The 23,858-nt window shown below is 47.5% G+C and overlaps 1 protein-coding gene across 4 annotated transcripts in view; it reads left to right on the top strand.

The window, feature by feature from the left end:
* The window catches only part of PROK2 (prokineticin 2), a 94,760-nt gene that overhangs the window by 7,264 nt on the left and 63,638 nt on the right, over positions 1 to 23,858 (top strand). The window contains exon 3 of one of the 4 annotated variants that reach the window (XR_011154647.1): positions 5,823 to 6,235. The exons of 2 other annotated variants lie outside the window; for them this stretch is intronic. The gene's annotated coding sequence lies outside the window, so the exon portion shown is untranslated. Of the gene's footprint in view, positions 1 to 3,677; positions 3,900 to 5,822; positions 6,236 to 23,858 lie in introns of those variants that run through there. One more of the 4 variants, XR_011154648.1, reaches the window with a different exon arrangement.

The raw sequence follows: 23,858 nt of genomic DNA, 5'->3' as shown, positions 1-23,858 counted from the left end.
AGATGTGCCTGTGTGAAATATGCTCAGTAAACAACCAGAGATTTTAGGTGGAGGATTTTAGGAGCATCACATCCTTTTATCACACACTTGTCACCTTCTGCTGGTGTGGTCGTGCAGGTTTCACCCTGTCAGTGACTGCTGGCTGGAGCAGCGATATTTTATGGTACATGGGTGACCAGGCAGCTCTGTGCTTGGGAAGTTCACAGCTCCCTGCCCATGAAATCCGTGCCCATGCTGCCCCAGAAATGCTCTGTGTGTGTGTGTGATATGGGGCACACGACCTGCTTTATCTTCTGCCTCTTGTCAAATGGTCCTTTCCCCCTTCACACACCATCCTCAATCCCAGGTTAACTCTTGGCTTTCTCAGCCTTTCAGCGTCCAAGTGGTAACATCTGGTCTAGCACTGAAAAGGGAATAGCACTTGTAGGAGATCATCGGGAAAAAGATGAAACTCTGGGTTAGAGTTGGAGCCTGCAGTTAATTCCCTGCTTTCAAATGGTGTGTTCTGAGTAGGTGATAATCAGTGGGCCTTTCCTGATTAATTAAAGGGCTTTACAAAGCAAATGATGTGGAGAATATGTGGCCTGGGAGAGCAGTGGGTAGGAGAGGCTGTTGGTGTCCGTGTGATTTTCATCTGGTCTGACAGTCTGCCTTGGTGGGAGGAAAGGGGGAAGAAAAGTTCACTCCTGGGAAACAGCTTGGGCCCTTTCCCCAGCTGATTTTGGGGCAGGAAGGGGGGTTTGTAAGGTGGAAAGTGGGTAAGACACTGCATTATTGGTTAACTGGGAAAGAATGAGCCTGTAGTGGAGAAGCAAACCACAGTTGTGCTGCTCCTACCGGTACAGTGGGAAGCAAGGTTGTGTCACCATCAAGTATTAATGTGTGACCTCCAGGTGATGTTTCAGAAATGTACACTGATGCTCTTTCAATGTTTCTTTAAGCTCCATGGGAGCCTTGCCACGGAATTCTATAAGAAAAAGATGATATTCCAGGATAGCTGATTTAAAAACTTTTCATCAGTAGCTCTGCAAAATGGAAAAAAATTTTTTTTCAAAGCTGTAACTATTGCAAGAATCAAACTTGGGCTTGAGGAGTTTTGGTGGTGCTTATCTTCCTGCATGTAAGAAAAAATAACTCAGATGAATTCTGAGCTTGCTCTCCATCATGCCTTTTACCATCTCTTGCAGTCTTTCTCCAAAGAGACACAGCCCCTTGAATTAAGGGTCTTCCTGGGTATAATTTTAGTTCTTTAAACTTCCAACTTCCCTGCTAACTTTTTATTGTTGGGCTTGATAGTCTGAAAGGTCTTTTCCAACCTAAATGATTCTACCTGGTGAATGGGAAAGGTCTGGAGGTTTAATTGAGAAGAGAGCCTACCTGCAAGGAGACTTTTGTAAGAGGAAAATTTTATTTCCCAGGATGGGATCACATTATCCACCTTCAATCTTTTATTCAATTTTGGGACCTGGGTGAATATGGCAGCACTAGTAATTAGTGTGTAGTGGCCAGGGAGGGTTGTTTGACACTAAGCTTCTACATTAAGACTGCAGGAAGCGTGCCTGGACTCTCAGCATGACTATGATCAAATCCATGTGAGGACAGGGATATCAAATTCCCCAGCTCCCCACAAAAATGTTGTGATTAATCACGCTGAGAGTTGCAATTAGACCAAATAAAAGCAGCATGTTAAAGAAGCTAAGAAGGAGGTGATGTGAATGTTATTAACGAGCAGGAGGCTTTGGCTTTGTGGAGCTTGCTTGAAATGTGTCAAACAAATAGAACCGAGATAAATGTAAAATCAGCTGACTGAATATTACCCTCGAGGTTTTGAAATGAGTGTTGGGGAGGGGAAGAAAGATCATAATTACCCAGAGGAAAAGGACTAAATCTATGGAGTGGAACAGTTATTTATGTTAATTGTGTCATCATTGCACAGATGCCGAAGGCAATGCGTTGTGAGGTTTTGCATGCAGGCTGTACCAGGGGATGGTTAATGGGATGGGCATTTACATACCCCTTAAAGGAGATGGATCCATCAGACACCTTCTAAATGTTCATCCCTGGTAGGGGAGAGGCGTACAGGGATGAGGGAATTGAGGAAGGGGGAATCTCAGCCATTAGTACAGGGCCATATTTGCAGAAAACAACCCAAACTTGTCTTGTCCTGTTTTCACCTGCTCTTCTGAAGCTTTTCCATCAGCAGAGTGATATATCATTGATTAAGATCTGTTGAGGCTTAATTAAGCTGTCATGTAGCACCTTTTCTGTGACTTACTGAAACTTTGACAGCAATGCTTAATCTGGCTTTCTTTGTCTCTTCTTCCATTGGTTATAAACCTTGTATTGGGTGGATTTTATGTTGGTTCTTTCCAGTATGTTTTATGGCTCTACAGCTTTCCTTATCTGTTTTTGTGCTGTGTGCTTGCAGAGATTTATGGGCTGAAGTATTAGATGCAGAGCAGGAAAGGGGGAAACAGAGCTAAACCCGTTAAAATCCTGGAATCCAAGCATTGGCGGCATTAAGTCTCTTAAAGAAAAGAGAGTAAAACCTGAACTAGAACATGTATGTGAAATCCCTGTGCTCTGGCCTCTGGAAAGAGCAGGCTGAGATTGTCATCCATGTCCTGTGGTTCAGGCTGGGGAAGTTAGAACACTGGCAGAAGAGCACTATGCAGGAGCTGCTCACCATCACTGCAGTTACTGGCTCTGTGTGTGCTTGTAGGGTTGGGAGTTACAGGGTGCATTTGGGGGATGTTACTGCTGGGGGGGGAGTTGGTGATGGAAACTGAAAGGACTCTGAGCAACCTGGTCTTGTGAAAGTTGTCCCCACCATGGCAGGGGTATTGAAACAAAGCGGTCTTTAAGGTCCCTTCCAACCCAAACCATTCTGGGATTCTGTGACTTTCTGTGGCCCCAGACCAATCCCCCTGTGTTGAGTTCACCAGGCTGAAGTTTTGTCTTGGACAAAAAGTTAGGCTTTACCTGTCTGCACACTGCTGGCTGACAGAAGTAATGGCTTTTGTCTGGACACTTCAGAGGAACAAACCTGCTCCTGGGCTTTGAGGACGAGCTCTGCTGCTGCCCTGCCCTGCCTCTGTCACTGCTCAGTGCTGGCCCTCAGGAAACTCCTTGTCTGCTTTGACATCCCCTTTGCCTCAGCCACGTGAGTGGCTTCCTCCTGCTTCCTCGGCCTCAAGGTCAAGTCTGCTCCTCTTGGTCTAATGGGTTTTTTGTCATATTTATTAGGTGTTTGCATGTATCTACCACTCAGCCTTTGAACCTGTCCTCTCCTCTACCTCAGTCTGGTTCATTCATCTGCACAGTTATTGGTCGTGTTTGGTTATTATCTGAGACTGAATGCTGTAGTTATTAACCTGGGCTTTTTTAACAGGGCTTTAAAAGCAAACTCAGGTATTGCAGAACATTGAGGCATACAAGGGCTCAGTACATTGGCTTATGACCCCTTCCCAGCCAGGCTGAGCTGGCAAATGTCTCTTAACTACAGAGAACAAGTCATGTGCACTGTTCTCCTGCCATAAAAACAGAGGGCTCTTCTTTCCAAGTGATAAAGCCTGTAGTTCACAGTTTCTAACTGTAGCAGACCAACAACTTTCAGCCTTTTTATTGCAGTTCTTCAAAACTCTTGCAATTCCTCACTACTCAGCATTTTATTGCAGTGATTGTATCCTGTGCTGCTGACCTGGGCCACTGCTGCTCTTTGTGTCTCCTGACACAGCCCACAAGCTGCTCTGGTGTTCATCTTGCTGATGGCACTGACTTCATCCAACTTGTCAACTGTCTCCACATCTGCTCTCCAATGCCTCTTCCTTATGCTTGGGTACAGCCACTTACCTGCTTAAATGTCTCCCAAATGCTCATTTTAAGTAAAACAATGTTAATCTAGAGCAGATGCCTAAGTGCATCTTGAAGAAAATTGCTCATGGCTGTGGACCTGTCATCGCTCCGCTCACAGGCACGTTTTCCCTGGCTCATGTGGTGACCACCTGGAGCTGGTGGTAACACACCGAGGGCTTCCACCTCCAAAATCCAGCCTCTGTCTTTGTTCTGCAGCTCGTGAGATTTCTGCCCGTGGTCTGGGGCCTCCCACATGCGTGGAGGCCATACAGACCCATCTCCCACGTTTCTCTGTCTGGACCCCCGTGCAAACCTGACTCCTTTCTGCCTAAGAAATGTGTTATGACAAGGTTCTGCCGGCCAGGTCTGCAGCAGCACTTTCTGGCTGCTTTACTGACTCACCTAAAGAGAGCTGATCTCCAGCTCACATTGGCTGACCCATCTCTCAACCCCCCCAAGCCCAAAGAAGCTACAATTTCTTGTGTGGTCCTTAGCTTTATACCTCTTCCTTGGAGTTCAGCTTCTGGAATGGTCCTTCCTTGCCTGTGCAGCTCTGAGGGTCACTGGCACACATGAAATTTCACCCAGTGTCAAGGAACAGACCTTGGGGAAGATGGGAAGCCCACAGTACCCAGTGTTACAGCATGGGAATAGCTTTTCAAAGGATGCAGGTGGGAGTCCAGGACCTCCAGGGCCAGGAGCAAATGAGAGATGTTGAAAGTGGCTTTTTACAGAATGAGCTGGCTTTTATTTATTCTTGTAGCTGCTGTAAGCCAAGGGAAAGGCCTTGAGCTTTTAATCAATATATTGGTTTGCTCTGCTGCCTTGTGCAGAGCGTAAGGAGAGTGGTAACTCGTTCCCTGCTCCATCCTGATGGCTCTGCTGTCTCAGCAATGATTAGATTGTTCCCTGAAGAAAGCAGAGAAAGTAGAAGAGGCTTTATAGGAAGAAGAGGAAACACCTATTGTCACTCTCCTCTTGATATACATCAAATTCAGGGGGAAAATTGGATGCAACAAAGATGTCTTGGGATTGTAAGAGACTATTCAGATGAAACTTCCATGTCAGAGTTATGGTTTTTGTCTTGCATGAACATTTGTGACACTTTTGAGTGTGGTGTGTCTCTCCTGAAAACAGCAGAGTGTAGTGACATCTCAGGCGAGTGCTGATATCAAGAGATGTGGGTAGATAACTGTTTTACCAGATGTTTCCTTTGTAGTCCAAGAAGTCCAAGAAAAGCCAGGCTTTTGCAGTGCAAGCAGAGGTCTGAGCCTATTACCGCAGGCCTGGTTTCTAGGGTCCATCACCGTGTCCCACAGCCATAGGGAGGAGGAGGAGAGAAGATCCAGCAGGCAGGAATTGTGCAGCAAGGTTGATTTATTTAATTATTTTACAAACTCTTTTATAGACTTTTTTCTTCATAGTCTAATTGGACAAAGGATCAGCCACCCCTTGGAGTGATTGGCTAAAATCCTAAAACATCCATTGTCAGAATATTTTTCTGCTGTACCATAAAGAAGACTTTTATAGGCTGCAGGTGTTTAGTTGTTTACAGAACTCTGCTACCTCTTCTGTGAGAGAGAAAAGTCTCTCACGGCTTAGAAAATAGCAAGGAAATCCTTGCTAGCAGCATTTTTGTATCTACATGAGCCTGTCCCAGCTCCATGTCCAGCAGGACCTGGAGAAACTTTAAAGCAGACTATGAAAGGCAGCTAAGTGACACAATACTGTTGTTGGGCATCCAGGCCCCAGTGGCCTGCCTGCACCTCTACTGGGAAAATTCTAAGTGCCCACCAAGTCAAAAGAAGGTCAAACCCCACCTGGAAGCCGCATAACTTCATTATTCCAAGTTCACAAGTGATAAATTTGGCTTCCTTGGCCAGATGTGTATATTCAGTCATCTTTACCCAAAGAAACACTAGTGCTCTTGCTCTGGGCACACCCTCACATCATGCCCTCCTCTGCAGTCTTCTGGTCCAGCACCTGGTTCATGCCTGAGACTCCTTGGTCATGGGTACCATCTCCACGGTGATTGCAGCTCCTTGATGAATGCTAGGAAGTGTCAAATGAGACTTCAGTGCAGGGAAGAAAAATATGCAGCTGGAAAATCAGTCAGAAGGACTTTTTACCCAGGAGAGAGGCTCTGCTGCAGCTCTCTGTGGCTGGGTCTCCTCCCCACCTCTGAGCTGCTGTGCTTCCTTAGCACCACTCTCCAGACCTCTCCTCTGTGCTAATTTTGTTGGTTACATCTTTGCACACACGATCTCATATGGCCAGAGATCCCCCAGCAGCCTCGATTTTCCTCTGACCCATCATATGGGAGAAATTTAAGATAGCTCAAGTGGACTTTGTTTATTTATTCTGCGCCTCAGCCATCAGAGACTGCCAGTGCTGTGGTGTGAATTACAGTAAAATAAATAAATGCAGTAATTTCTGCTGCTTTATATTGGAAGTCATTCTTACTTATGAAAACATCTCAAAAGGTGTAGAAAGGAGACACATCCGGGCCAGACCAGGCAAATCAACTGTCTGTCTTAATGAACCATTAACACAGGCTGTTAAAACATCCACGCTGAACCCAGGTGAAGTTCCAACATTGGCCTCTGAGCTTTGGGTAAAGCTCGTGATATACATCTTATTACAAGCACAGGAGAGTTGGTGAAATAGTGTGTATAGAAAAGGAGGAAGAGCAAAACAAGGTAGAGGTAACTCAGGTTTATGCCATGAAGGAATTCGCGCCCGCTGGAGTTGTGTGCATGGCTGTAACCACGTTCTGCTGCAGCCTGTGAGCCAAAAAATTGACACAAAAAGAAAGGATGGGGTGAGAGGGGGGAGGGGAAATGCTAATCACCATCTTTCCTTTCATATAAATGTGTTAATGGTTTAGTAAGTGTTTCCAAAAATGTCTGTGTGGGATTAAAATAGAAACCATGGCCAAGTTTAAAACGAGCTTTTGGATGGGGAGCAGACAGTAGTGTAAATCCTGGTGATCCCGTCCTGTCCAAGGCAGAGGGAAATGTGCACTTGCACGTCCAGCACAGGAGGAGGGAGAGGATGAAGTGTTTGTGCTGGGAACTTTCTGCTGGCTGTTTGGGAGCTTGGTCATCCCAGCAAGTGGGAACAGTGCTCTGCATAAGCAAAAGGCACCATGAACCAAAGCATGTGAGGGTTGCCATGGAAATCAGGAGTTGTTACTGAGAAAGCAGGAAAATCATGAATGATCTGGAAAACCATGGATTGTTGGAGCTTCCTGTGCTCTACTGTGTAAAACCCCACCCCAGACTGCTGAATTCCTTTCTGGGAAGATGTTTGTCCCTGTTACTGCTGCAGCTGCAAGGGACAGCAGGTTGTACATGCATTTATGGGGGGCACATAACCCACACTTTTCATTGCAGCTCTGGGCTTTGGCCCACTGACTGGTCCAGAGGAGGAGGTAGGAATTATGACCAGAGTGTGGAAATTACCTGGGAAGCCTCTGCTATGGGTCACAGCATGGTGTGACAATCCCCAGGCAGAAAAGCCCCCAAATTATCCATGAGTATCCCACCTGGAAGGCTTTTCCAGACCTGTTCCCAGGGAACAGAGTGAACCAGGAGATAGGATCAGAAAGCTGGGGATGGTCTCCATAATTCACCAGTGGCTGGTGGAGGATGCCCTCCATGTAAAGGCTGGGAAGGGGGTATAACATGCCAGAGGATCTGGGAAACCACTCCTGTTCCCAGTATCCACAGCATTCAGGGACCCTCAGCCCTGGTGAGCAGGAAGGACTGAGGAATTGGCTCCAGGACAGATCAGATGGAAGCCATGCTTAAATGAGTGTAATGATGTATGGATGTAAAATGTTATTTTGGAACTATAAGTTTAAATATATAAAACAGTAACGAAGGCAGGAGATCTGCGTTGGGAATGCCAGCACGCTTGCTGCTTCCAAGGTTTTATTTTAAAGTCAGGATACTGGAACTGCTGTTCAGCATGTTTCCAATGAGCTGCTAGGCCTCCTGCAAGAACTAAGGCCATGTTTACTAAGCAACTGCACAGTAGGTCCTGCTGGAGGCTGTTTGGGAGCTACTGACAGCCACAGGGTTTCACCTTTGCTAGTTTGGTGGCTGAACTCTGTGCAAAGCCACCCAAAGGACAGAGCCTGTGGGATGAGCAGGCTTCTTATTCCTGGGCAATAATGGAAGCAAAAGTCCTGGAAGCACTGACTGGACCTTCAGTTTTCCCACTGCCCCATCTCTGTCAGCACCCCTGGGACAGGAGCTTGTCCCCATTCTGGTCCATTCCTGGGACTCTGTTGCCTTCCTTGGCACTGAAGGGGCAGTGTCCCAGCCCCTCTCAGCCCCTCACTGCTGCAGCTGGAGCACAGTGACAGCAGGTCAGAGGTTTTTCTGGGTAGGACACAGCTACAGGGATGGATCCACTTCTCCCACCGTACTATTGGGATATTTTTGTTATCAGTGTGATTAACTTTCTACTGTTGACTTCCACCTGTGGGCTTATAAGCTCAAGCTGTCCATTTGCTACAGGTCTCAATGCATCATCTTACAAGGAGAGAAAGAATTTTCATTTATAATCCATGAGACCTATTCAGCAATGGGCTGTCCTCCCCCTCCCTCTGCCAATAGACCTCTAAGTGAACAAACAAATGTCTGGAAATACAGGCAATTTAGCTTGGAAGAGATATCATCAGTGAGGTTCAGAGGTTAATGGGCATGGAGGATTTATAACAACCCAGGCCTATAAAAAAAATGGGGGGGGGAAGGAAGAGGAGAAAAGAAAAAAAGGAGTGGGTAGTAATCTAGTTGACATCTATTGTTCTTTGTATAACAGCTCATCTGTATTCTATCTGGTCCAGGGTATTGCAAAGAGAATTTAAAAACACATGTGTGCAAGCACACACACACACATCTATCTATATGTATATGTGCACATATAAACTGAAATATAATGAGGGAAAAAGCCCCTGCAAGTTTGAACCAACAACAGCAATCCATATATCTTTATTTGCTGCCAACATCCAAGTGCTGAACTCTCAAGGAGCCTGGATCTCTGCCATCATCTGTCCGTGTCTGATCTCTTTGGTAAATACGATGGCTGCCAAGAATGAGGCAAACGAAAAGCGCTCGCAGATTAGAAAGAAACACATGGCAGCCACTGACCTGCTGAAATCATAAAATACATCATGAAGTAAGAAAAGAGGGGAAACAAATCATCCTCTCAGGGACTGCCCATCTGCTCGCATAAAGCCGCAATCATTATTGCAAATAAATACGTTCAGACCGGAGAAGTCTGGGAATAATTTGGGGGAGGTGGGTACCTTTCTGTGTGTGTGTGTCTCTGGAACCCTCTGGAAATTTTCCTACATAAACAAGGTGAGATCATCCTCCAGAAATAGATATCTATCAATTAATTATGTAGGGAGCAAATCTTTATTTTATGGGTACAATTAGGAAAAAAAAATATTCCAAGACAGGATGGGGCCATAGGGTTGGAAAGGAACCCCCACGGAAATTGCAGGTCCATGTTTTTCCAATGAAGGATGGATCAGTATTTATCATCTGAAAGACTCTGCAGTGTGAATAGTGGCTGTGTTTTCGCTATGAAGTGAAAGGATACACATCTTGCTTCGCCTCCTTATTCCCTTGGTATTCCACAGGGATTTATCCAGGCATTAGATTCAGTGCAAAGGTCCTACTTGGCTGGCTTTGGGTTAGATTTTTCTTGGTGTTTTTTTTTTTGTTTTTTAGGACTTAACAGATTAAGTTTGACTGGAGCCTGCTAGGGGCTTGGCGTAGTACATGTGTCTTCCTAAAATCCAGGACTCCGGGGTGAATAAGGGCTGACTCAAACGTGCAGTAGGAGAAGGCTGAAAACAGGAGCTACTTTAAGAAGTTGATTATCTACTTTTCTTCCCCTTTGTTCTTTTCCACCAAACTGTGCTGAGAACTTTTACTTCCTGATGGTACTCCATTCCTGTCCAAGACAAAGTTGCAGGTACAAGGCATTTTGTAACTTGGGAATATTTTCCTTAATATGCACAAGGGAAAGTTCTGTGCAGCATGTCCAGGGTGGACTGAGCCTGTGAGTTCCCTCATGTTCCCACTACAGGACTCAAACCACACGTTCTAGGTGAGGAGAAAAACACTCGAGGGAGGGATTTCCTATGGAGACCTGTGAGGGGAATGTGGTCTGTGCATCCCCATCTTCCATGGGAGGCATCTGGTGGTGTCTGAGGAAATCAAAGAAATGGATTTTGTGGTTATTTAGCCAGGTATGTTTCTGAAATGCCAGTTTTCAAAATCACCAGAACAGCGAGAAAAAGGTGGCTTTACAGGTTTATTCCTTCCCATCTGGGTAAGCAGCTGAGATCGTGGTGCCAGCATCTCCAAGCTCTAGCCTGGACCTGTTGTGTGTCTGTACACACTTGTGGACAAACCTGAGAGGTGTTTGGTGTCAGAGTGATGGCAGAAACACTCAGCTGAGGTTGCTCTGTGCCGGTGGTTTGGTTACCTGGCTGTGCCCATGTGTAGGTTGTGCCTCACGGGTGTATTTGTAGTGTCCAGGGAGGTGTCTGAAAGCCTGGGGCAGCTGTGGCCCTGCATAGTGAGCAGCCACCTTTGAGCTGCAAATCCAACTGCTCCTGTCACACCTAGCCAGTGATTCTGGCAGGAGATGTGTGCTCAGAGTTGTTTGAACTGGGAAAAACACCAAAGCACCCTGAACAGGCCTTCTCATGATGCACTACAGACTCCCACGTGCAGCACCAAACCCGTGCGCTCCAAACTCTGCTTGATGCAAACCAAACTCCTCAGCCTATTTTACCATTCAGTGATGCTAAAATCTCAGGTTTTGAGAGGTTATGTGTTCCTGGACACTCAGTAGATCTCTCAAGAGCCCATGTGAAATCCAGGGCAGGATGAGCAGGAACTGGCCAGCTGCCCCTGGGCAGCCTGCAGCTCTACCTGAGTCCGCTTGCCTCCCCTTGCAGTGGGGATGTGAAAGAGTAGGAAAATGCTTTAAACCTTAGGCACTAAAAAAATCCACAAATTCATAACCTCCCCAGTCTCATTTCAGGGTTTTAAGAGTTAAAAGAGCAGCAGTTACACCAAGAGAGACTTTGCTATGAGATGACTTAGCAGAGTCAGGAAGAAAATGAGGAAAAATTCCCCAGCTCTGAGTACAGGCTAGCTCTGTGACCCCTATTTTCTGGGAAAGCCAGCGGGGTAGTGGAATCTTGTCACAATGTGCTAATGTATAGGTTCCTCCCCAACATCTAAAATTGAAGATTTCACGCCTGGTGCCAAGCAGCTCTAAAAGAGGGGTTTCCCATCCCTGGCAGCTGCTGCTCTTGCTATGCTGTTGTGCCTTTAAAACTGCGTGAAGGATCCCAGCTTTCTGCCTTCTCTGAATTTATTTTTAATATTACTCAGCTTTCCACTCTCCGGCTTTATCTCCAGATTCCTCTGGGAGTATTTTCCATGGGTAAATCCCAATGCAGGCCACAGTGTCCCCCCTCTGCAGGAGTGGGTACCTGGCCACTCCTCCTGCTTGATTATAAAACCAGAAGGTGTTTCAGCATAATCTCCTGAGCATTTGTTAGCCTGTATTATTTCCCTCAGATTTATGATTATCTTTACACACTTTGCAGCTATTTTCTGAACTTGTAATTCTCTTAGATTCTCCTAACATTCAAGCTAACATGATGAATTACACCTTTGCTTAACCCTTTGCCTGCTGTTGGTAAGGAAAGCTGGTGTTGTCCTCTTCCTCTCTTGTCCTACAGGACTGAAATTTCTGGTTTGTGTTTTCTGTAGATGGCTCTTTACCAGTATTTATTAGTTTGTGGAATGGCAGAAATTAAATTTTTCTCTTTGACTTACTTCGTGCCAAAATTTTTATCCTTAGTGACAATAGGAATCTAGATATATAACATGAGCTGCAATATGTCATTTTCAGAAAATAATGATCCAGCCTATTTATCATATTTTTAGTTTCCTCTTTATGGATCCCAGGGGGTGCTCTGTTTTGTTTTCCTTTGGTTTTTTGTCTTCGTTCCAAGAACAGTGATGAAATGACATATCTTTCTTATTCCCTTGAGATCCTGGGCTAGCATGTGTGCTGTGCTACAAAAGTTAAAGCTCCTCATTCCCTCAGGGAATGCTGTCTCCCAGTTGCTCAAGCCTTCATGGGGCTTTGTGCCAAACTGTGCTGGATAGCACGTTCCAGCTCTTGTAAAGCCAAGGATAGGGGTTAGAATGTTGGGATTTTGCTCCAGCCCCCCTTAGCCTTGCTCCTGAGGATACATCTCTCAGGAGCTTATACCTGAGGTGCTGGTTTACACCTCACCCCCCACCTTGCTGATACAAAATCCAGCTGAGCTGGGGACCTCACCTGGCTTAAAAATAATCCTGCGCTATGGTAAAGGATCAAGGATTTGATTCCAGTAAGCCCTGGAGCAGGTTTCCCTCTCCTGCCTCCCGAAACACCCTCCCAGTGCAAAAGCAGGAGTGGTGGAGGGTGTGTGTGTGTTTGTGTGTGTGTGTTGTGTAGGGGCTGCGGTGCCAGCGGCTCCCCCGGCACAGCCGGGAGCGCGGCTTCAGGAATTGCTGCTGCAGGGATTGCTCCGGGGACACTGCCCGCTGCCTTACCCGTGTCCCACACCTTCCCACCCCACCCATTCACGTCCCAGCCACAGCCTGCAAGCTGCTCTGTTAATCACATCACTGAAATGAGCTGAGTTTTTGAAAGAGGGGGGAAAATTTCTCTCTGTTTTTGGTGCATGGGGACATCCCAAATAGGCTTTGCCAGGAGAAGGTGATGGTGGGATGGCACCTCTGTGCTGCTTCTGAGCAGCTCTGGCAGCATTTTAGAGGGGACCCAGCTCTCTGGGGGGGTCTGTGTTGCGGCCCTCCTTCTCCTTCTTAATGGTGAAATTTTTTAAGGCTGCTAACCTGGATTTTTAGGTAGCTATTTAACCATGGTCATTGTAAATAGAGATAAGTGCGGGCTGTCAAGCTTCTTGCTGAAAATGAAGCAAATCCTACTGATAAAGGGTGGTCCTAGGCTTACTGGGGAGGCGACCCTCCAGCCCACAGAAATGTGGGTGAGGTTGCCCAGTTCTGGTCCAAGGCAGGAAGGGGACACTAGAATCATTAAGATTGAAAAAAACCTCTGAGATCCTCGAGTCCAACCATTAACCCAGCAGTGCCACATCTGAGCTTCTCTCTGAGCGAGGTGCGCGTCGGGCTGAGCTGCACTGAGGCTGCTGCATGGATTGCTTGCAAACCCAACCAGATCCTGTGTCTGTTCTCTCCTGCACCTCTTGCAGCCCGTTTGGGTGGTTTAAGGGAAAGCTGATCCCATGCCAGATAGCATGTTGGGCTGTTATGAAAATCATTGCATTATAAAGCATAACATTGGCAAAGGTTTTCTTCTTTAATAGTGCATCCTGGGGAAATGATATGTCTCACTTGAGCTGAGAGCAAAACTTGCTTTGAGCCCCCAGCTATTTGAGAATGCTCCCTTTCCCATATGGCTGTGATGGGAGATGGAGGCAGGCCAGAAATGTGGATCTGTGTTGTCCTCCTGCCCTGATGCTGGGCATGGATCAGACCCTTGCTTCCTCTGTGTTAAAGGAGGTGGCCTTGTTTTGCTGAGGGAATCAGGGCTGCTGGGTTGATGCGCGTCCATATGCAAAACCAACATCCTTTCTGTGCAAAGAGAATGATTTCTGCTTAAAACAAAAATTAGATAAATCTCTGTATCAGATGATAGACCCCAGGACATACATGTAGGTTCAGGGACCTCTTTAGTCTTCCAGCCATGTAGAAAAGGCATGGTGTGCTCTTCAGAAACATCTGAAGGCATAACAACAAAAGCACTGTGTGGAGCTGGATTAGGGAGCTCTCCACTGCTGCCAGAGTGAAGTGATGGCCATCTCTGCCAAAAGCAGGGACAAACTCAAGGCACTGAGGGCTGGGGGCAGCAGCAGAGCAGGAAGACTTGGATTAATTGAGACAAAAACGCTGAGCTCTGCTGTGCCAAAGTCAGGAGAGAATGTTCTGTGCGTGCTAATATGCCTTAATAACCTCATTAGGCATAGAGGCACTTGACAGACAAAGCGCCTCCTTGATTCTTTAAGAAAATTTCAAGATTTGAGGGCAAATCAAGGATTAGGAGGCCTTTCAAAGGCTTAGGGAAGCGTTTTGTGTGGCTGGGATTAAATTACATTTTTATCAGGCTTTAGAAATGGGCTCTGCTTCTGCCTCCCAGTGTGTGGTGACAGGCTGGGCTGGTGTGGGGCTGAGTCCCACTGGCAGCATCATTCCACAGTCCAACACTGAGCTCAGGATATCCCTCCCCAGTGCTGGTTGGGGATGAGCTAGAGAAACCCTCTGGAGCTGTGGAAGAGAGTATTTAACCATCCTCTGCCTCTACCCCAGCCCAAACCCAGCCTTTATCTGCTGCAACCTGCACATGGGCAATGGCCTGTCTGGGGGTTATCCAAAACCGAGGACTTCTGCACCAAAGAGCCCCAAAACCTCAGGAAACACCTGTGTGTTTGCACTCTGGCAAATCCTTAGGATTCTCCTAAAGAAAAGGCCATTAATCTGTGCCAAATAGTTAATTATAAGGAGTCTGCAACCCTGCTAACCCTGTTTTATTTCCTCTGACCTTGCTTTGCTGAATTTGGCAGAGGATGTCCCATTTGTTTTGGTGAGAGCAGTAAAGAGAGACTGGATCACTCCAGGAACATCTCTTAGGAGAATTTAATCACTCTAAAAAGCAAAGGCCAGTACTGTGCCTGCAGAGCAGCTGGTCACAGAGCTGTCCTGATGGGACAACACTATAATATAAGCAATAACAACACCAGAAGCCAGATCAGCTCCCTTGGCTGTGGATGAAATCCCCTGTCTGTGGACAGGGCACAGCTGTAATCATGCCAATTGCTTTCTTTATTTTAAGCTTTGTGGTTTAACATTGTCTTTGTAATTGAGCTTTGCCACAGTAAAGAACAGGTTAGAGGTGCACCTGGGGATGGGGTAGTAGATCTGTGCCTGCCTTGAGGGAGGGGGAAGAGATTAGCTAACCTAAAAGTGTCTGTGTGTGTGTATATATATTTATTTATGTATACAAATATTCAAAGAAGAAGGCTCTGGCCACTTTCTGTGCCCTTTGACCAAGTGCTTTGCTATTTCAAGCAAATTGGAGCATGAGACCAATAGAACAAACTGCAATTTGGTTTAGCAAACATTTGCAGAAGAAGAAACCAGGCTCAGCTTCTTGATGCAAGAGTATAACCCCACATACTGAGGAGAGGGGAAGGAGAAGGAACCTTACAGCTGTGCCGAGCCCCCATGGCAGGGAGGAGACCTTTGGGCTCTGTGGGCCTTGAGGTGATAGAAAAGACCATTTTTTGAAAAATCACAGCTTGTTCACATTAGGGCTTTGGACAGGTGTTAAAATCCTTACCACAGCCCATCTTGTGCATCTGCCTAGCTGGTCTGGGTTTGCCTGCATGGACCACCTGTCTCTTCAGCTCTAACTTTATTCTTTGCTTACGTTTCCCTAAACGCCTTGGGCAAACAAATGTAGTTCTCTTAATGAAAAATGCATATATTTTGGTTAAATGGATCTTGCTGTCACTGCGTTGCTGCCTTCCCCTCAGTCAGGGCTTGCTAACAGGCTGGGCTCCACACATGTGCCGAATCTATCATCTGTCACGAGTGTGCACTGAGGCATGTAAGGACCCAGCACTAACTCTATTTCCTAGCAACCGGAGGAAACCATCACACACACCACTATTTTTCCTCTGTCAGCAGAATTGCTCCAATTTATGTAACCTACAAAATGTGTGTTATCACCACAATAAACCATATATTCCGAGGTGTTATTTACAGCCAGATAATCACAGCCCTGCAGGCCTGGTGCCAGATATGTCCTTGCTTGGGACCTCAGTTCTTTGGAAACCCCATAGAAATGTCATCCAGGGCTTCTTTGACAATGGCACTAACCACTTAATTATTGAGGAAGATATCAAGTGATGTGTGGCATGCTGGAGTATAAAAAAATAACTGAAACCAAGTGGTGCTGAAGGGCCTTCATCTGCAGGCTATGAAGGAGTAGTTGTAACAGTGAATAACCGGGTGGGATGTGTCCAAAGGGGCTGCTGGTGAAGCTTAGCTCTCAAAAAAGAGAAAGATGAAAGTATGGAGGGGCAAATTCATTGTAGGGAATGTCTAGAAACAGAGTTTGTTGGTGACCAGCCCCATTGCTGGATACCTGTGTTGTGATGAGGCTGAAGGGATGGGACATTGCTCCAGGACAGGGGCATCTCTGCACAGGCTGCTCGGGGCCTCTGAAAAAAAATGGGGTGTTTAATTCTTGCAGAGAATGGTCTCTTGGGGAATTTGTCCCTTGTGGTGTCCTTAATCCCAGCTTCCCGTTCTGCAGGGTGGCCTCTCTGCCATAGTGGAGTCAGTGGAAGCCTGGGTAGGAGCGGGTGCCACCTGCCAGTGCAGGATGCTGATCCAATTAACTTTTCTAGAAGAAAAAGGGCTTCTGGCTCTTTGGCGCATTTGCAAATCACAAGAAGCAAATGATTCAATCAACAGATGAATATCAAGCAACCTTAGTGAGAGGCTTCTGCATCATGAGCCTGTTTAACAGCAGATTGAGCTGCAGATTAGTGAGACATTAGAGCACAGTGTGATGCATCACAGCATAAATGGGAAGGCTGAAATCAGCACGAGTTTCCTGGAGAGCTGCTTTATTTTCCTGTAATGCCAAGCCCATTATAGCCCAAAGGTTCTTAAATAACTCTTCTTGCAATAGATAATAATACAGACTATGGAAAAAATTAAGGAATACAAAAGGAGGTAGAGCTGTGATGAAGGAAACACCATTTGCAGAGGGTTCAATAGAGTGGGAAAGCTGTGCAGCAGGACAGTGCAGAAATTCATAGGGCTCACTATGTGAGCCTTGCCATGGTCTAATCCAGATCCAGGGTGCCCCATGGGACACCTGCTTGGATCAAACACCCTCTTAAAGCCCTACCCTTCCTTCCCAGTGTGAGGAGGCTAACTCAGCACAGATGAATCCATCTCCAGCCTCCACAGCAGCTGCGTTAATGATGATGTAGGGGGAGTGAGTGTCACATCAGTTTTAGGTCTGAGGCTCACAGAGGAGCTGGCAGTGCCAGCCTGACCCTCCACACCACCCGTGCTGGCTGCAGCCAGCGCCGGGGCATTTGGATTGTGGCAGTGATGCAGCAGCCGCTCGCGCTGTGAGCGTGATGGATGTCTCACCTTCGGGATGCATAAAGGCACCCATTGCGTCAGTTAAACAGGACTGTGGTGGGCTGGGGAGTTTTTGTTTGCTCATTTGTTAGCTATTCAACTCGAAATAGAGGAGCCTATTTACACATGTAGCTTATTATTCGAAAGTAGGCAGCGTGATGCATAATGGGGCCTCCCAGTCAGAGCAGAGCATCATGATAATGACAAACAAACCCGGGAACGTAAGGTAATGCTTGTTTTTCTTGGCTGAAGCTGCTCTCTATTGAGGTAGCAGCTTTGCCAGCTGAAAGAGAAGCAAAGTGCAGAATAGGTGTTGACACACGTCCCTGGCACGCTGCTGGGGTTTGAGAGGACTGGTTGGCTCTGGTGCCGCTGGTTGACACCGTGCTGGCTGTGACCACCCTGTGAGTGAGGTGTGCACCAAAGCCTGCTCCAAACCCCAACAGCCAGAGCTGTAAGGAGAAGCTCTGGCAGGTCTCTGAAGTCTGAACTGCAGGGTGGTGGTGAGCAGCACTCACCCTCCCCCTACAGCCGCCCTAAAGGTGGTCCTTTGCCCAGTGCTGGGGGTCTGTGTGTAAGGAGCTTTGTGGTGACCTGAGAAGGGGAAGTGAGCAGTTTAGGAATAACAACCTGAGAACTAAAAAATCCCCACAGGATTATTTTTAGCTCGCAGCAGCTCCTGGTGTGATTCACCATGTGGCCTGTGTATGGCTGACTCAGCCCGGCGGAGGATGTGATGCAGGGAGAGGGATGGGTGGTGGGGAGGGTGCAGAGCTACTGGAGCTCCCCTGGCCCCTTCAGGAAGTCCTGGTCCAATGAACTCTTTTAGCTGGAGCTGAGTTACACCAGGATCTTGGCAGTAAGGCTGGTGTAAGTAATTCCACTGGTTGGAATAAGGCAGAAAGTGTGATTTAAACTGGTCCAGATAATGGTGTCTGTGCCCAGAGCGTGCAGCAGAGCAACCTGGTGCAAATTAACTCTGTGTCCAGGCAGTGTCTGGCACTGAAGGGTGGAGAGCCATCATCTGGGCAGATACAGACTGGGCACCTTTGTGGCTCAGGCAGGAACCAGATGGGAAGCATCAGCAGGATGGGTGGTTTGGCTGAGTAGAATGGCCATAGCTGGAGGAGAAGGGAAGAGAGCAGCTCTCGATATCCTGCCAGCCCAAGCCTATTTCCCTGGATATGTGGATGCCTCTGCTTGTAGGATAGGTGAGAGTGATGAGGAGTGGGTGTAAAGAAACTTCAGGCAAGATGCTCAGACCCTGGTGTCAGAGGAAGTGACTGTGACAAAAAGTACCTCTGTCCTCATGCAAACCTCATTCTTTGGTCAAAAAATACACTCAGCTCTTCAGTCTGTTGGGGGGAGGCAGTGTTGGGTTGGATATCAGGAAAAGGTTCTTCCCCCAGAGGGTGGTGGGGCACTGAACAGGCTCCTCACAGCAGTAGTCACAGTCTCAAAGCTGCCAGAGCTCCAGGAGCATTTGGACAACACTCCCAGGGGTCATGGTGTGATTCTTGGGGATGGTCAGTGCAGGGTTAGGAGTGGGATTTGATGATCCTCGTGGGTCTCTTCCAACTCAGGATATTCTGTGGTTCTAACCTCTTTTCTTTAAACACTCTCCAGGACATTATGTGGAGTTTCTCCATCTTTTCATACCCCTTCAGCCCCCTGTACTAAATTAAGAGACTATTTTGGCACACCATATTTTTGAAGTGCTCTGGGGTGGTTCAGGGGGGTTTTGGAGACTTTCTTTGCTTCTCCCTTACAAAGCCCAGGTGCCAAGGCTGGTCTGGGTGCCTGATGAAAGCCGAGGGACTCCTCTGTGCCCACAGCATTTTCTGCTCTGTGCTCTTTCCCACTGAGTGATTTCAGTGTGTAACAGCATTACCGGGGCTTTGGCTTTGTTGAAACAGTTGCAGCAAATTAAACTTTCTCCGGGGCCATGAGAGCATGTGTGCGCTTGGAGCGAGCGTGGGATCTGCCACCCTCTCAGGCTGCTTTCCAGCCCCTTGGAGCTCGCGGTTGTTGGACCGATTCCCTGAAGGATTCATTTACCTCTGTTTACAGCTCAGCCACTCATTTCCCTCAGGCTCTTGTAGATGAAGCTGGGCTGCTTTTAGAGCAGAGGCTGCTGAGGGCAGGAAGAGAGCAGAGGGAATCCCTCTCCCACCTCTTCTTGCCTGCACCTCTCATCTCAGTGGAATGCCCCTTTCTGCTGGCTGCTGCGGGAGTGGGGCAGATCCAGCCCTCAGTGAGTGATTTACATGCAGTGATTCTGGGGATAATCATGTTTTAAACGCAGCTGATCAGGCTGGCTTTTGCAGAAAGCCCAGAAATACACGGAGCAGCTCTGGAACTTGCTGCAACCCCACCTGTGCCAGGCTGCACTTTACTTTGGGATGGGGCTTTGCAAAAAACAATCAGCCTGTTCCTTATAGAAGATATGACTTTATGCTTTAATTGCATCCCCTTTCCCTCCCACAAGCACAGCACAATCCAGATTCCCCCAAGGACTTTCACAAGCCCTTCCAAGGAGGAAAGGATCAGCAAGGCAAAATTTGCTGCAAGCTCCACATATATTTTGAAGTGTTTCCATCTTGCGCCGATACCCATCTGTGTATTTCTGTGTAAGCATCTTCAAATCGAAGCTCTGATGTGCTAAAATATGTCCTAGACAGTTTTGATGAGGCACGACACTCCCAGATATGCATGCTAATGATAGGCTGACTCCCAAATTCCTGCAGCGTGGGTAACCCGGGTGTAGGAAAGAGCCAACCCCAAGTACTGTCAGTACAGGGCACTAAGCGGCTCTTCCCATCTGGACAGGACACACTAAGGCGAAAAACATTCTCTTGATTACATTTTTTTCTTCAAGATGGTATTTTCTAAGAAAGCCTGCCTTCATTATCTTCTATTCAGGACTCTATTTTACTAACTCCAGGTGACCAACGTACATGAGATGAGATCCCCTAAAGCTCCCTGAAGTTCCTGAGGTGCCATCTGTAGGTGGCCGGGATTTGCTTATTCCCAGTGCCCAGGCTGCTCCATGCTCCTGCCCCTTCCAGCCGTGCATGAGAGCAGCAGGCAGGGGGTAGGAAGTTAAGGACCAGATCATTACCTTTGGTGTTTACTTCCTCAGGGAAGGAGTAAGTAAAGTATTTGTCCAATATCCAAAATGATCCAGCAATATGAGTAAAAGTGTTCAAATTCAATCCATTTTCAACCAGGCATAACGGACTAGAGCCCAGATCTCTTAGGGTATTTAGGGGTCTGAGTGCTCTGGATTGAATCTGGGTCTTTCTGACCAAAGCCACTTTAATTAGGAAAGAACGGATTACAATAGTAACTAGTTTTAAAAGTCAAATTAATTTTTGTGCAACACGTGGCCTTTGCAATACCTGCATCCCTTGCACTGCTCCTATGTGGATTACCAAGGCTACACAGGTGCTGTGCAGACTCCCTGCATCTGAGCATGTCAGAAGCTGTTTGTCATTAGTTTTGTGTTCCTGATGCTGTCTGTCCTCTGCTAAGCCTAAGGCACTTCAGTGGTGATTTGGCATGTCAGCTGTTCTGAGCTGTGTCAGGAGGATGTGGAGCACAGGGCAGGATGTGGTGGGGTGCTCAGTTTGAGAAGGGCTGGGAGCTGATGCTGAGCTAAGAGCTTGGGGCAGCCTCAGTGCATTCAGGATGCTCTTACAGGTACCTCTCATGGACAACCAACCTCCACCATCTTCCTAGTCATGGGCATTTTCCTTTGTTTTGCCTGCTCCCTACTTATTTCAGAAAGGGGTTGTTTATAAACAACACTTTTGTGTCCCTGCTTAGCTCTGGAGGTGTAGTTTGAGCTGTTGATATGGTCCCTGCTGGGCTCTGAGGTGGCCAGGACTCGGCTGCGAGCATTCCCTTCACATCCTGCCCCAGACAGGAGGGGACTGGTGGCTGGCAGCTGGGGCAGAGGTGAAGGTGTATTGAGGATCACAAGCAGAGCTGTGTCCCAGGCAGCAGCACTTTGTAGCAGTTGGTTTTTACCTCGGTGTGCACTGGACACTCAAGAGCTGGGGCAAACTGCAGCCAGCTCCGGGTGTAATCTGGGATTTCAGTGAGCAGACCTGCTCAAGCCTTTGAACAGCAAAGTACATCTTTGTACCTGCATGTTTGTGTGCAAGACATAAGCTGAAATCCTTGGGCAATTCACGGGCTCTTCCTGTGCCTCAGTGACTCCTCCAGCAGACACACAATGATTTCAGGAGGTCCCTCCCAAACCCGACTTGTTAGTCCTGCTCCAGTGTCTCTCCGGTTTTGCTGCTGCTGTTGTTGTTGTTAATAAGTAGCCTGTGAAACCCTGGGAGGCAAATAAATATTTCGGTGGAGTTGGGCCGAGGAACCTTTTTTTATTTCCATGGTAACTACTTCCACTCTTTTGGGAAGCACATTTTCCAGGCAGCGGATTTGTCGACCTCGCTGTGCCAGGGGGGATGACAGGGCAGGTGGAGATAACGCCTTGACAGGCATGGTGTCGGTGCCCTGCGATGTCCTCGGGGTGTCCGGAGGTCACATCCCCGTCTGCCCCTGCCGGGGTCCCGTGTGGCGCCGCAGCCGCGCTCGGCGGGGAGATGGAGCCGTGCCGGGAGGTGGTTTGGGCTGGCACCGCCGCCTCCCTGCAAGCGCCTCCGGCTGCTCTGCACCAGCGCTGGCAGCTGGGAATTCTCTGCCGCGGAAGGCTTTTGCTCACAGTTTAAGCAGAAATGATGCGGCGCGGGCGGCCGTGCCCCGCCGCGGCGGGGAGCCGGCGCTCGCAGCGCTCCAGCCCCTTCCTAGGGCTCCTCCTGCGGGTTTGGGCACAGGCTGTCGCCGGTCCCTCCTGTCCTCTCCTGCTGACACCTCTTCGCTGGCAGCTCCAGCCCCTGGTGGATCTCCGTGATCGCGTTTTATGCCCTTTGCTGGAGACTCACCAAAGTGCATTAGTTTACATGAGCTTCATACGCAATTTGCTGGCAAATGAGGTGCAGCCACGTCTCGTGAGGACCTGAAAGCCTCCGAACCGGGAATGAGAAATAGTAAAGCTGGTGGGTGAGAGTGCAAGTGAAGCTGGATGTGGGAGGGGATGGAGAGGCAGAGCAAGAGCGTCTTTCTGCCGGGAGCAGCACCGCTCCTCGGGCTGCTGCGCTGCACATCAGGACACAGTCAAATTTAAGGGGGGGAAAAAGGCAGCTTGTTTTCCTTGATTGCTTATCCATTTCATTCCTCTCCCTGCCTCCAGAGTGACTGCTTGATGATTGGGAGGACCTTAGCCCCATCCAGACCTTCTCCCACCCAGGGGACCCCACCAAGCTCAGTGCAGTGGGTTTTTGGAGAGGTAGCAGTGCAGCCTCCTGTGCCTGACCTTTACCAGCCACAGCCAGCTCCACACCGAGATACAAATCAAAGTTAGAATGGAAAGGCTCAGGTTTAAAGGCTTAAAAGTCCATTGGTGCAATGTTTGGGCTGTAATTAGACAAAGTGCTGCCTTTCCTCTGCCCTGTGGGAGCTGGGCACACAGGGAGGGTATGGACACTCATCCTACTGGGTCCCTGATGTTTTTGACCTCTACAAGGGAAAGCCAAGCAAATATGGGATCTTTAAGTCTGGAGGTCCTTAATAAATGTTGGGAAAAAGATGACTAGCCTGATAAAACAGATTTTTCTTCAGCTAAAATGGGAACAAAAAAATTAGTCTTGTATCAAATCAAATGTTTCATTTGACCTGGAGCAAGGTTGTTCCTTCCTTTCAATCCTAATTTACCTTTCCATTAAAAGATTTTTAAATTCAGCTTCATCATAAATCACAGTTTAATTTAGAAATAAGCAATTTAATTTTTAAAGAGAGTCTCAGAAATTTCAGATCTGGTTGTCAGAAACTTTGTCACAAAGGAGGGATTTCTGTTCTCAGGTGGGCAGACCTTTGTGCTCATCCATTAACTTCCTCTGTAACAGAGCCTGTGGGGTTTTCACATCTTGCTGTGTTTGTGGCTCTGCCCAAAACAACACTCATGGCAAAAAGGTTTGGTACTGGATGTGAGCATGATTCCACAAACAGGGAGTGTGCAGTTCAAGGCTCTCATCCCTGCTTCTTAGGGACCATTGGGGACCTACAACAGACCTGAGCACATGATACCTCTAACAATGAGTAGATGAGGACTTTCTGATTTAATAACGAGAAAGGTGGGGGTCACAAGGCTGTGACACAGACTGGTGATTTGCAAAATTGCACACAATCTTTTGAAACAAATGGCCACATAAAAGTATCCCAGGCCAAAGTGATCAAGGCCAGGTTGGATGGGGCTTTGAACTTGTCTAGTGGAAGGTGCCCCTGCCCATGGCAGGGGGTTGATCTTTAAGGTCCCTTTCAACTCAAACCAGTCTATAATTCTATGATTCTATAAACAAATTCACAAAAGATAGCTTTGGGCTACAAACTGCATTTGAGCTGGGCTTGGTACCTGTTGCTACCTCACTCATTTTGTAGCAGGAGAGCCCTACATCTGAACATTCAGGTGGCCTGTTTTTGTCAAAAAGATAGTGTTGAATAAGAGTGTGAGGAATAAGCTCATCAAGTGCTTCTGTGCACACACCTGTGCAAGGTCACCTTTGCAGCCACTGAGGATTTTTTCCTACCTGCTAAGGGAGCAGTTTCCCCCTCCTGGGATGCTTTGCTTGGGGTCTC

The sequence above is a fragment of the Aphelocoma coerulescens genome, chromosome 12 (genome assembly GCF_041296385.1).
Source record: "Aphelocoma coerulescens isolate FSJ_1873_10779 chromosome 12, UR_Acoe_1.0, whole genome shotgun sequence".
In the NCBI taxonomy this organism is placed as follows: Eukaryota; Metazoa; Chordata; class Aves; order Passeriformes; family Corvidae; genus Aphelocoma; species Aphelocoma coerulescens.
Note: the sequence above shows the minus strand (reverse complement) of the source record. Positions and strands in the feature narration are given on the sequence as shown.